Genomic DNA, 13,509 nt, shown 5'->3' on the forward strand with positions numbered 1-13,509 from the left:
ATTCTGAGCATTTTAAGTCCAGTAAAAATAATTTCACTGGGTGCCACAGTTCTTTACTATCGTACTGTATTACCAACCCTTTTAAGCTGATTCCACCTAATGACCCTGTTCTTCCTGTTCCTTCCACCCCAGCCCATTCTCAGGCTTCCTGAAGTATTGTTACCACTGTACAGGTTGCTGCCAAATTTCAAATTCAACATTTTCTCCAGATAATTTTTTTCCCAAGCTCTCACCTCATTTCCCTGTGATATTTATCTACACTCTCATGTTTTCTGCAACTTAAAATTCAGGTATTTGGAAAATTTTAATTCATTCCCTAGTGTATACCCACTCCTTCTAAATCATTGAGATTTCCTCAGTCTGTCCTCCAATTTCTATAGCTTTTATCACCTTATACCTTTTCCTTAAATGGCTTATCTGTTTTTCCTTCAGTTGCGACGTCTCAGCTGACTTTAGTTAAGTAAGCTGTCTTAAATTAATATAGTAGGGAGGACTCATGGGGCATTATCAAGTGTTTTATTATCATCAACGCATTTAATTTAGAGTGTTTGGGGTTGTCTTCATTTTATAATTTCATCAACAAACCATCAAATTTATTCAGACTAATCAACTATTCATAAATCAAAGCTACTCATTGCTTCCTTATTTTCCAAGACAGTAAAAACATTTTTTGTGTTAATTCAGGTTCTATTATTTTGATAGGAATTGAAGTAGCTAAACAATGAAGACCAAGAACCCTTTTAATCTTCTTTTGAAAATTAGGAACACATTTCTATTCACTATCTTTAGATTCCTCTTTAGGTCTACAGGGCTACAAAATAATGTTTGCTCACTTGGAAAATTAATTAACTATTTTTCAGGGCTTATTGGAACATTGCTTATTGTCTGTAGAAAGTGATTATCTATTCATGAATTCTCTACCTTGTGTTATTTCTCTTTTCTTTTTCATGGTCTTAAAAAAATACAGTAAATCTTTCTCACTTCACTTTTTGAATGATTATGGAAATTATCTTTAACAGGGAGATTTTTTTTGTACTCCTCAAATAATGTAGAAAGAACAAAGTACATGGCTTGTTAGCAAATATAAACTGAATTTAAGGAGATAAAAATTTTATAAGTAAAATAAAAGTTCAAATGTTAAAATGTACGTACTAGTTTTTTAAGGCTAACCCTGCCATTGCAATGAAAGACCTGATTTTAGAAAGTCCTCACTTAGGCCTACTTCTCTAGTAGTAGTAATTATACACTATTTAGTATTGATTTGGATGACCTCGCCCAAGTAGAGAAATTGATGTATAATGTTATTTAATATGCTGGAAGAATAGCTATAAATTGATGACTGTGCTCTTGGATATCTCATTTTCTATGCTTTGTGAAAATATTCTGTGCTTTCATGGTTTTAGAAACATGGCATAGCCTATTTTTAGGAAATTCATCATACAATATCCATTTTATCTTAACACTAGAGAGAGTAAGCCAAAAAGTATACCTTAGAAACAGATTTCTAGAACTAGCTACTGAAAACAATACCTAGTGGCTTTTATAGATTTATTTTCTCTTTTAAAATTCCATAATTAGGACATTTTAATTTATATGACTTAATTATAGTATTCTTAATTTCTAATAGCACATTCCATGATGCATTAATTTGTGCGAGTGGCATTCAGTTCATGAGCATGTTTTATATGGATCATATGTTAAAAAATAGTCAACATTTCTTTAAAAATGGATCATTTCCCATTAAAAAATTCCAAAATGTTCCTTCTTTTTCATCAAAAATTTGGCAACATAGTCACAATTAGTAGCTACCATTTTCCAGAATGCCCTCCCTCACACTGTAATAGGGCCTGAACTGCTAACTTTTGCCAGAATCCTCTTCCAGCCTCTTGTTTCATGTGCTTTACATTCCTGATCTAGGCCATAAAGTCATCTGAGTTTGTGACTTCTGGGGTAAACAATCTATAAGGTCTCAGTTCCTTTTGTTATAGAGATTTTTATAATGCCTCTGATAGAACATATTCAAATAACACAGGAATAGGAATGTGTTCTCCAAAACAATTATTAGCATAAATGTAAAAAAAAAAAACCTATATAAGAAAAAAAAAAGCCTACCAAATTAGACTCAGTGTTCTGGAATATAGCCTTCCGGGGAAATGGAAGCAGTCTTGGCCAAAGGCACTCTATCCACATCAAAGAACAAGGAATAGATAAATTGGCATTTCCTCCCTCCTCTAGTAGTGAAAACTTTTGCAAATGTCCAATATGGTCAGTTTTTCTCATGTTCTGTATTTTGCTATAAGGTAGTGCTTAGAAGATTGTCAGGGGAGGACAGAACCAGAATTACCAATATGAGAAAAGTGAGATATTGAAGTAGAGTATGAATTAGTGTCTAAATACTGAAGAGAGGGTGTGGTGGTATTGTGGGAAGATTGGGGGGCTGGAAGTCAAAATTCCTTTCTTTAGTGCTGGCTCTGAGTTAAGTCATGACCTGAGGTAAGTTGCTTCATCCTCTGGACCTCAATGTAAATGGGGAGCAGGGAGTATTTGCTTAGACTGATTGTGTCTAAGATTCTGTTTAGGGCTAATTTTCAATGATAATATTCTAAACTAAACACTTATCTCTCTCATGCATCTCATCTCTCTTAAGGTCTACTGGTTGCATGAATGGTACAGTGGTACATAAAGCATAGTAATGAAGTAGTAAACTATTGACACTAAAATGCTGTACGACAAATCATCCTAAACTTAATGGTTTACAATAAGTATTTTATTCTTTTTTTCTCATTCTTTTTTTATTATGTTATGTTAATCACCATACATTACATCATTAGTTTTGATGTAGTGTTCCATGATTCATTGTTTGCGTATAACACCCAGTGCTCCATGCAGAATGCGCCCTCTTTAATACCCATCACCAGCCTAACCCATCCCCCCACCCCCCTCCCCTCTAGAACCCTCAGTTTGTTTTTCAGAGTCCATCTTCTCTCATGGTTCTTCTCCCACTCCGATTTCCCCCCCTTCATTCTTCCAAGTATTTTATTCTTGTGTTACAGCTGCTTGTGATTTGGTTGAGCTAGGCTGGACTTGGCCAGAATGGCTTTACTTCAGGCTGTAGGTTGGCTCAGCTTGACTCCAGCCTGTGAGTTTAGTTTAGATCTTCTCCATGTGTAGTTTTTCTAAAGCCCAGGCTGAAGTGGCAGCATACCAGAGGCATGCTCTTCTCATGATTTATCACTGCCTTCAAAACCCAAGCCAAGCCACAGAACAACACTTAAGGCCTCTTGCATCATATCCACTAGAATTCCAATGGCCAAAGCAAGTCACATGGCCAACCCCAACTCTGTCCATAGTGGAAAAGTAAGAAGAGAGAATATTTGTTGAACAGTAATCCAAACTATAACACCAAGCTAAGTCCAACCTCTATAAACATTTTCATTAAAAAGCATATTTTTACAAGCCAATTTAAACAATTGGCTCAAGAACTATTTTAAACGGTTAATTTCTAAATTAATATCTATAATGTATCTGGGGTATGTTCTAAAACATTGAGAAAGAACGTTTCAACAATTTCATTTCTGGGTGGAAGAATGAATCACCCTCTTCTTGGAAGACTTGAGAATTAGAGTGGGTGTCCTTTTGGACATTTTCTTCAGAATAGCCAAGTAAGCATTGCTGGGGTCTCAGTTTGACTTGAATGGCAATGTTCAGTTTGAAGGTGATGGAAGTAAGGCCATAATAACAAATACATGAAACCCAGAGTTGAGAAAAAGTAATGGAATCTAGTTGTATGACCTTAGCCTTTTGGACATATTCCAGATTGTAGTTCCCCACTTGTATTTATTCTCCTCCACTTCTCTTTCCCCTCTTGCTCTTCTCCTTCTCCTCCTCCTCCTCCTTCTTTCTTCTTTCTTCTTTTGTTTATAAGTATTAGAACTACAACTCTAGTTGGTTTAAACAATGAAGGAAATTTCTTGTTTTACAACCTTGAAGAGTCCACAGATAGATACAGATTCAGGCAAGGCTGGATCTAGAGTTTTCTCCATCTTCATCTATTATCCTTGTTGTTAGTTTAACCTCAGAGGAAAGAGCTTTTTTCTTCAGTACTATTTTTTAAAGATTTTACTTATTTATTTATTTTTGTGCGAGAGAAAGAGTGAGAGCACAAGCAGGGGTAGTGACAAAGGGAGGGAGAGGGAGAAGCAGACTCCCCACTGAGCAGGGAGCCTGACATGGGACTCGATCCCAGGACCCTGGGATCATGACCTGAGCCGAAGGCAGATGCCCAACTGATTGATCCACCCAGGCACCCTCCCCAGTAACTTTTGTAAAATCTCAGAAAACTAGTTCATTAACGTGGCTTGTGGCATGTGACCAATTCTTCCCTGACTATGGGTTTCAAATGATTAGAATCAGCCACTGGCCAGGCCTGTGAGTTGTACCTAATCCTGAAGCTGACATGTGACTTGAACTGCATGGACTGAAAATAAAAATGTTTGTATTAGACAAAGGAAAACACGGGTTTTTTTCCCCCAGAGAAAGTGTCAAGGACATTAGATGGATAAAACAACATGTGTCTATCATAATTCCTGTTCAGAAAAGATGAACAGTGCATCAGGGTGAGAGACAATCTATGAAGCAGAACTATATTGAAAGGTATTCCTTAAATAAAGCTAAGATGTAAATGGTCTGGTGCTATAACACATCCCCTAAATGCTGGGCAGAGAGAGTAATATTTGGTGCATTGGCTATTTACTTGTAGGTGTTAAGAAGGACCATTCTATTTGTATGGGCCCATCCAACAATGATAGCTCTTAACCAATGTTACAGACATGTCACGAACTCATGCCTGGTGACTTGTCAATGATGAGTTGACTCAACTGGTTAGAGCATAGGGGTGGTCAAATCATGGGTTCAGTCTTCATGGAGGGAAGTCAGTTACTCACTTTACCATGTAGCTGTATGTAAATGTCAGGATTCAAATGGTGACAAAAATAAATCTTTGGAAAGATATACATTGATGCTAGAATGAGTCTTCATATTCCTTTCACTGGCAGGGAAAGGAGGGCTCTTGTTCTCAGTTCCACATGAGATGGTAAAATCACGTCAACTTTCAGCATTGCCCACAAGACTTTATGTATAGTTACATTGTTTCTTCAAGGTGCCCTTATTATTTCTCCTCTCATCTTTTTCAGAAGACCTGCACCAAGAGGAGCTGGCAAGTTCCCTTGGCAAGAACAGATGAATAAATAAGGAGCATGAGCTTGCGTCTTTTAGCTGAGGTGATTTGTCAAAAACCACAGCACTGTGGCTGCTTTCAGATTTTAAGGGTTATGTTCAGCCTTAATCAAGGGGAATTTAAAAAGCCAAATCATTAAATGAACTGAGGAAAAGATTTTGGTAAAACATGAAGTCATTCGTTCACATATGGTGGAATACATTGACCTGAAGTCATTTCAAACAAGCTAGAATGCTAAACAATGGTAAATTACCTACTCATGTTTGTCTAATTTATTGAGTGGTGAGTGATACTGAGTGAGGAATCCCATGAAGAGTAATTGGCTTTGATACTCAAGAGAGAACAAAATATCTGAGCAACAGACCCCTGAGGGTCAGCTACTTGTTTTAAGTACCAGGTGGTGAATACGGATAAATTGAGTCCTATAATACAATCTGAGTTTACAGTATCTTTCTAATTTTCATTGTTATGTTTTATTATGTAGATCTCAACTCTGCATATTATATCTGTCTGGTTATTTCTGTTTTCCCCTTCAGATCTCCTCTCCACCTTTTTCTAATGTATTGTGCCCGGGGAGATTGACTTTTATGGACCACATCAATGAGATTCATTGTGTTATGGCTTCCCATTGGATTCAATCAATAGGAAGAACTGTTTTAAAAAAAATCAGAGAGTAGAGTAGGAGAATCAGCTCAGGGTTTTTATTTTCCAGGCTCCTTCCCTGTTGGGTCACCACATGTTAACTTCATCCTTTTCCTAAATGCCGCAGTTTCTCCTAAGGAGACATCTCCATACAGCCCCCTCTCCAGATTCTACTAACCACCGCCTTCCCTCATCTCTTCAAGCTGAAGGAGATAATGGCTCCAGAATGTTACCAGTCCCAGGGGCTTGACTATGCTTTGTTGGATTTGCTTGACCCTCCCATGGATTTGTAAACAGTCCCATAACAGATGACTGACTTCTTACCTGTGTGAAATATGACACATGCTATATATTTTCAGGACATAGAATACTGTACATTCAACTAATTACATATTTAAAAACAGCACTTGTGGTGAATATAACCAAAACAAATCTCAGCCTTTTGGGAGGCCAACTGGGTAAAAAGAGTAGCCAAAGTAAAAACAAACACATAAGAACAAAAATGTGACATATATTGAGGCAGGTGGAATAATACTAAGAAAAACTATGTTAGGAGGTACAGATAAAATGGGAAAATCAGGATTTGGGGGAAAAGTTCTCAGGACCAAACAACCAGAATTTAAATTGTGAACAACCAGGAAATCCTAACATCCGAGGGCTAGGAAGAGAGAGTGACAGAGAGATAAAAGATATGTGGGATGTGGGGAGGCCCTAAGGAGGTTGGATGAAGGTTATATGACCCTGCTGGGTTTCAGGGCTCAGAACCTTCTGTATCATCCATGGTGTTGGCCAAGTCCGAGCTGCTGCATATTTCCTCTCTCTCTCTGAGGACTAGGTGAGCTGAAAGAATTCTTAATGCTTAACTGATGTGCCTTCAGACTTCCCTGGAAATTACTTTGTACTAAAGGCATCCTCCAGAAGAGCAAACTGTACCAGGCTAAAAGAAGAAGGGGGGGTAATGTCATTTGTCTCCCAGTTATTACACATTTGTACATGATTGATGCTCACATTACTGCCACTGGCAATTGATCTGAGCATATTACCATGCTAAAACAATTTACCATGAAGATAGGTGCAAATGTGAGAACTCTGGGAAGCAGTTTCAAAATAAGAAGCCAGGGTGAAAATAATTCTTAAGGCCACAGGATAGAAATACTCCAAATGCCTGTGCATAAAATATAGGACTGAATTTCTTCTATTTCTTCCAATATTTTGTCCTGGGCTGAAAAATGATTACTCTGTGTAATGACCTGTCCAAACGTGATTTTAAAAAAATTGTTAGAGGAAAGGATGGGGAAACATTAGCTTATACAACAAAGGGTATTTTTGTGTTTTTAGAAGAGATCACAATTTAAATCTAAGGTTTTTAGAACTATCAATTCCACTTTTGGTAATATATCCAAGGGAATTGAGAACACTCAATTGAAAAGCTATTTGCACCCCCATGTTCATAGCAGTATTATTTACAGTAGGCAAGACATGGAAACAACCTACGTGTCCAGTGATGGATGAACGGATAAAGGGTTGTAACATCTATATCTATCTGTCTATACACACACATATACGTATATATATATTCAGCCATAAACAAAAGAGAAAATCCTGCCATTTGCAACGATATGGATGGGCCTTGAGGCATTATGCTAAATGAATAAGTCAAACAGAGAAAGGCAAATACTGTATGATTTCACATATATGTGGAGTCTAAACACACGCACACACACACACACACACACACAACTCATAAAAAAGATATTGGAGTTGTGGTTACCGGGGGCAGAGGGTGGGAGAGGGGGAACTGGAGGAAGGTTGTCAAAAAGTATAAACTTCTAGTTATAAGATAAATAAATACTAGGGATGTAACATACAGCATAGTGACTACAGTTAGCCCTGCTGTATGGTATATAGGAAAATTGTTAAAAGAGTAATTCCTAGAGCTCTTATCACAAGGAAATTTCTTTTTCCTTTTTTCCTTTCTTTTATTTTTATTGTAGTTATATGAGAAGACATTTCACAATATATGCAAACCAAACTATCATGCTGTACACCTTAAGTTTATACAGTGATATATGTCAATTATTTCTCAATAAAACTGGAAAAAATAAACCTAAAGTTTTAGTTTATTTATTTATTTATTTATTAAATTTTTTATTGTTCTGTTAATCACCATACATTACATCATTAGTTTTGGATGTAGTGTTCCATGATTCATTGTTTGTGCATAATACCCAGTGCTCCACACAGAACATGCCCTCTTTAATACCGATTACAAGGCTAACACATCCCCCAGCCCCCTCCCCTATAGAACCCTCAGTTTGTTTTTCAGAGTCCATCATTTCACATGGTTCGTCTTCACCTCCTGATTTCCCCCCCTTCATTCTTCCCCTCCTGCTATCTTCTTTTTTTTCTTAACATATATTGCATTATTTGTTTCAGAGGTACACATCTGTAATACAACAGTCTTGCACAATTCACAGCGCTCACCATAGCACATACACTACCCAAAGTCTATCACCCAGCCACCCCCTCCTCCCACCCCCCACCACTCCAGCAACCTTCAGTATTTTTCCTGAGATTAACAATTCCTCATATCAGTGAGGTAATATGATACATGTCTTTCTCTGATTGACTTATTTCACTCAGCATAACACCCTCCAGTTCCATCCATGTCATTGCAAATGGCAAGATCTTATTCCTTTTGATGGCTGCATAATATTCCATTGTGAATATATACCACCTCTTCTTTATCCATTCATCTGTCGATGGACATCTTGGCTCTTTCCACAGTTTGGCTACTGTGGACATTACTGCTATAAACACTGCAGTGCACGTCCCCTTCGGATCCCTACATTTGTATCTTTGGGGTAAATACCCAGTAGTGCAATTGCTGGATCGTATGGTCCCTCTATTTTCAATTCTTTGAGGAACCTCCATACTGTTTTCCAGAGTGGTTGCACCAGCTTGCAATCCCACCAACAGTATAGGAGGGTTCCCCTTTCTCCATATCCCCGCCAACATCTGTCGTTTCCTGACTTGTTACTTTTAGCCATTCTGACTGGTGTGAGGAGGTATCTCATTGAGGTTTTGATTTGGATTTCCCTGATGCCAAGTGATGTTGAGCATTTTTCATGTGTCTGTTGGCCATTTGGATGTCTTCTTTGGAAAAATGTCTGTTCGTGTCGTCTGCCCATTTCTTGATTGGATTATTTGTTCTTTGGGTGTTGAGTGTGATAAGTTCTTTATACACTTTGGATACTAGCCCTTTATCTGATATGTCATTTATAAATATCTTCTCCCATTCTGTCAGTTGTCTTTTGGTTTTGTAGACTGTTCCTTTTGCTGTGCAAAAGCTTTTTATCTTAATGAAATCCCAATAGTTCATTTTTGCCCTTGCTTCCCTTGCCTTTGACGATGTTTCTAGGAAGAAGTTGCTGCGACTGAGGTCGAAGAGGTTGCTACCTGTGTTCTCCTTTAGGATTTGGATGGACTCCTGTCTCACATTTAGGTCTTTCAACCGTTTGGAGTCTATTTTTGTGTGTGGTGTAGGGAAGGGGTCCAGTTTCATTCTTCTGCATGTGGCTGTCCAATGTTCCCAACACCATTTGTTGAAGAGACTGTCTTTTTCCTCTGGACATTCTTTCCTGCTTTGTCAAAGATTAGTTGACCATAGAGCTGAGGGTCCATTTCTGAGCTCTTGATTCGTTCCATTGATCTATGTGTCTGTTTTTGTGCCAGTACCATACTGTCTTGATGATGACAGCTTTATAATAGAGCTTGAAGTCCAGAATTGTGATGCCGCCAGCTTTGCTTTTCTTTTTCAACATTCCTCTGGCTATTCAGGGTCTTTTCTGGTTCCATACAAATTTTAGGATTATTTGTTCCATTTCTTTGAAAAAAGTGGATGGTATTTTGATGGGGATTGCATTGAATGCGTAGATTGTTCTAGGTAGCATTGACATCTTCACAATGTTTGTTCTTCCAATCCATGAGCATGGAACGTTTTTCCATTTCTTTGTGTCTTCCTCAATTTCTTTCATGAGTATTTTATAGTTTTCTGAGTACAGATCCTTTGCCTCTTTGGTTAGATTTCTTCCTAGGTATCTTATGGTTTTGGGTGCAATTGTAAATGGGATCGACTCCTTAATTTCTCTCTCTTCTGTCTTGTTGTTGGTGTATAGGAATGCCACTGATTTCTGTGCATTGATTTTATACCCTGCCACTTGACGGAATTCCTGTGTGAGTTCTAGCAGTTTTGGGGTGGAGTCTTTTGGGTTTTCCACATAAAGTATCATATCATCTGCAAACAGTGAGAGTTTGACTTCCTCCTTGCCGATTTGGATGCCTTTGATTACTTTTTGTTGTCTGATTGCTGTGGCTAGGACTTCTAATACTAGGTTGAATAGCAGTGGTGAGAGTGGACATCCCTGCCACGTTCCTGACCTTAGGGGGAAAGCTCTCAGCTTTTCCCCCTTGAGAATGATATTCGCTGTAGGTTTTTCATAGATGGCTTTTATGATATTGAGGTATGTACCCTCTATCCCTATACTCTGAAGAGTTTTGATCAAGAAAGGATGCTGTACTTTGTCAAATGCTTTCTCTGCATCTATTGAGAGGACCATATGATTCTTATTCTTTCTTTTGTTAATATATTGTATCACATTGATTGATTTGCATATGTTGAACCAAACTTGCAGCCCAGAGATAAATCCCACTTGGTCATGGTGAATAATCCGTTTAATGCACTGCTGGATCTTATTGGCTAGTATTTTGGTGAGAATTTTTGCATCCATGTTCATCAAGGATATTGGTCTGTAATTCTCCTTTTTGATGGAGTCTTTGTCTGGTTTGGGGATCAAGGTAATGGTGGCCTCATAAAATGAGGTTGGAAGTTGTCCTTCCATTTCTATTTTTTGGAACAGTTTCAGGAGAATAGGTATTAACTCTTCTTGAAATGTTTGGCAGAATTCCCCTGGGAAGCCATGTGGCCCTGGACTTTTGTTTGTTGGGAGATTGTTGATGACTGCTTCAATTTCCTTAGTGGTTATAGGTCTGTTCACGTTTTCTATTTCTTCCTGGTTCAATTTTGGTAGTTGATACATCTCTAGGAATGCATCCATTTCTTCCAGGTTTTCTAGTTTGCTGGCATAGAGTTGCTCATAATATGTTCTTATAACTGTTTGTATTTCTTTGGTGTTGGTTGTGATCTCTCCTCTTTCATTCATGATTTTGTTGATTTGGGTCCTTTCTCTTTTCTTTTTCATAAGTCTGGCCAGGGGTTTATCAATCTTGTTAATTCTTTCAAAGAACCAGCTCCTAGTTTCGTTGATCTGTTCTACTGTTCTTTTGGTTTCTAGTTCATTGATGTCTGCTCTGATCTTTATTATTTCTCTTCTCCTGCTGGGTTTAGGCTTTATTTGCTGTTCTTTCTCCAGCTCCTTTAGGTGTAGGGTTAGGTTGTGTATTTGAGACCTTTCATGTTTCTTGAGAAAGGTTTGTATTGCTATATACTTTCCTCTCAGGACTGCCTTTGCTGTGTCCCAAAGATTTTGAACAGTTGTGTTTTCATTTTCATTGGTTTCCATGAATTTTTTTAATTCTTCCTTAATTTCCTGGTCGACCCATTCATTCTTTAGTAGGATGCCCTTTAGCCTCCATGTATTTGAGTTCTTTCCGACTTTCCTCTTGTGACTGAGTTTTTGTTTCAAAGCATTGTGGTCTGAAAACATGCAGGGAATGATCCCAATCTTTTGGTACCAGTTGAGACCTGATTTGTGACCTAGGATGTGATCAATTCTGGAGAATGTTCCATGGGCACTAGAGAAGAATGTGTATTCCGTTGCTTCGGGATGGAATGTTCTGAATATATCTGTGAAGTCCATTTGGTGCAGTGTGTCATTTAAAGTCTTTATTTCCTTATTGATCTTTTGCTTAGATGATCTGTCCATTTCAGTGAGGGGGTGTTAAAGTCCCCCACTAGTATTGTATTTTTGTTGATGTGTTTCTTTGCTTTTGTTATTAATTGCCTTATATAATTGGCTGCTCCCATGTTAGGGACATAGATATTACAATTGTTAGATATTCTTGTTGGATAGATCCTTTAAGTAAGATATAGTGTCCTTCCTCATCTCTTATTACAGTCTTTGTTTTAAAATCTAATTTGTCTGATAGAAGGATTGCCACCCCAGCTTTCTTTTGGTGTCCATTAGCATGGTAAATGGCTTTCCACCCCTTTACTTTCAATGTGGGGATGTCTTTGGGTCTAACATGAGTCTCTTGCAGACAGCATATTGATGGGTCTTGTTTTTTAATCCAATCTGATAGCCTGTGTCTTTTGATTGGGGCATTTAGCCCATTTACATTCAGGGTAATTATTGAAAGGTATGAATTTAGTGCCATTGTATTGCCTGTAAAGTGACTGTTGCTGTATATTGTCTGTATTCCTTTCTGGTCCATGGTGCTTTTAGGCTCTCTCTTTGCTTAGAGCATCCCTTTCAACTTTTCTCTTATGGCTGGTTTCGTGTTTGCAAATTCCTTTAGTTTTTGTTTGTCCTGAAAGCTTTTTATCTCTCCTTCTATTTTCAATGACAGCCTAGCTGGATATAGTATTCTTGGCTGCCTATTTTTCTCGTTTAGTGCTCTGACTATATCATGCCAGTCCTTCCTGGCCTGCCAGGTCTCTGTGGATAGGTCTGTTGCCAATCTAATATTTCTTCCATTGTAGGTTACATATCTCTTCTCCTGAGCTGCTTTCAGGATTTTCTCTTTGTCTCTTAGACTCATAAGTTTTACTATTAGATGTTGGGGTGTTGACCTATTTTTATTGATTTTGACAGGGTTCCTCTGTGCCTCCTGGATTTTGATGCCTGTTTTCTTCCCCCACATTAGGGAAGTTCTCTGCTATAATTTGCTCCAATATATCTTCCGCCCCTCTCTCTCTTTCTTCTTCTGGGATCCCAATTATTCTAATATTGTTTCATCTTATCGTATCGCTTATCTCTTGAATTCTGCCCTCGTGATCCTGTAGTTGTTTCTCTCTCTTTTTCTCAGCTTCTTTATTTTCCATCATTTGGTCTTCTATACCTCTGATTCTCTCTTCTGCGTCATTTATCCTAGCAGTTAGTGTCCCCATTTTTGATTGTACCTCATTGATAGACTTTTTGATTTCGACTTGGTTAGATTTTAGTTCTTTTATATCTCCAGAAAGCGTTTCTCTAATAACTTCCACGCTTTTTTCAAGTCCAGCTAGTATCTTTAATGTCATGATTCTGAACTCTAGGTCCGACATTGCACTAATGTGCATATTAAGTAGGTCCCTGGAAGATGGTACTACCTCTTGTTCTTTTTGTTGAGGTGTTTTTTTCATCTTGTCATTTTGTCCAGAGGAGAATAAATGAATGAGAGAACAAAATGCTAACAGGTTAACAACGTCCCCAGAAAATATACTCTAATCAAATCAGAAAAGACCTGAAACCAGGGGAAAAGAAAGGGAAAGAAAGAAAAAGAAAGAGAGAGAAAAAAAGAAAAAGATAAAAACAAACAAAAACAGAACAGAACAAAAAAAAAACAGAAAATGATCAAATATGATCAGGCTGGTGCATAGATCAGTGCCACACACTAGAATCTGGGTGTTT

The sequence above is a fragment of the Zalophus californianus genome, chromosome 8, assembly GCF_009762305.2.
Source record: "Zalophus californianus isolate mZalCal1 chromosome 8, mZalCal1.pri.v2, whole genome shotgun sequence".
Classification (NCBI taxonomy): Eukaryota; Metazoa; Chordata; class Mammalia; order Carnivora; family Otariidae; genus Zalophus; species Zalophus californianus.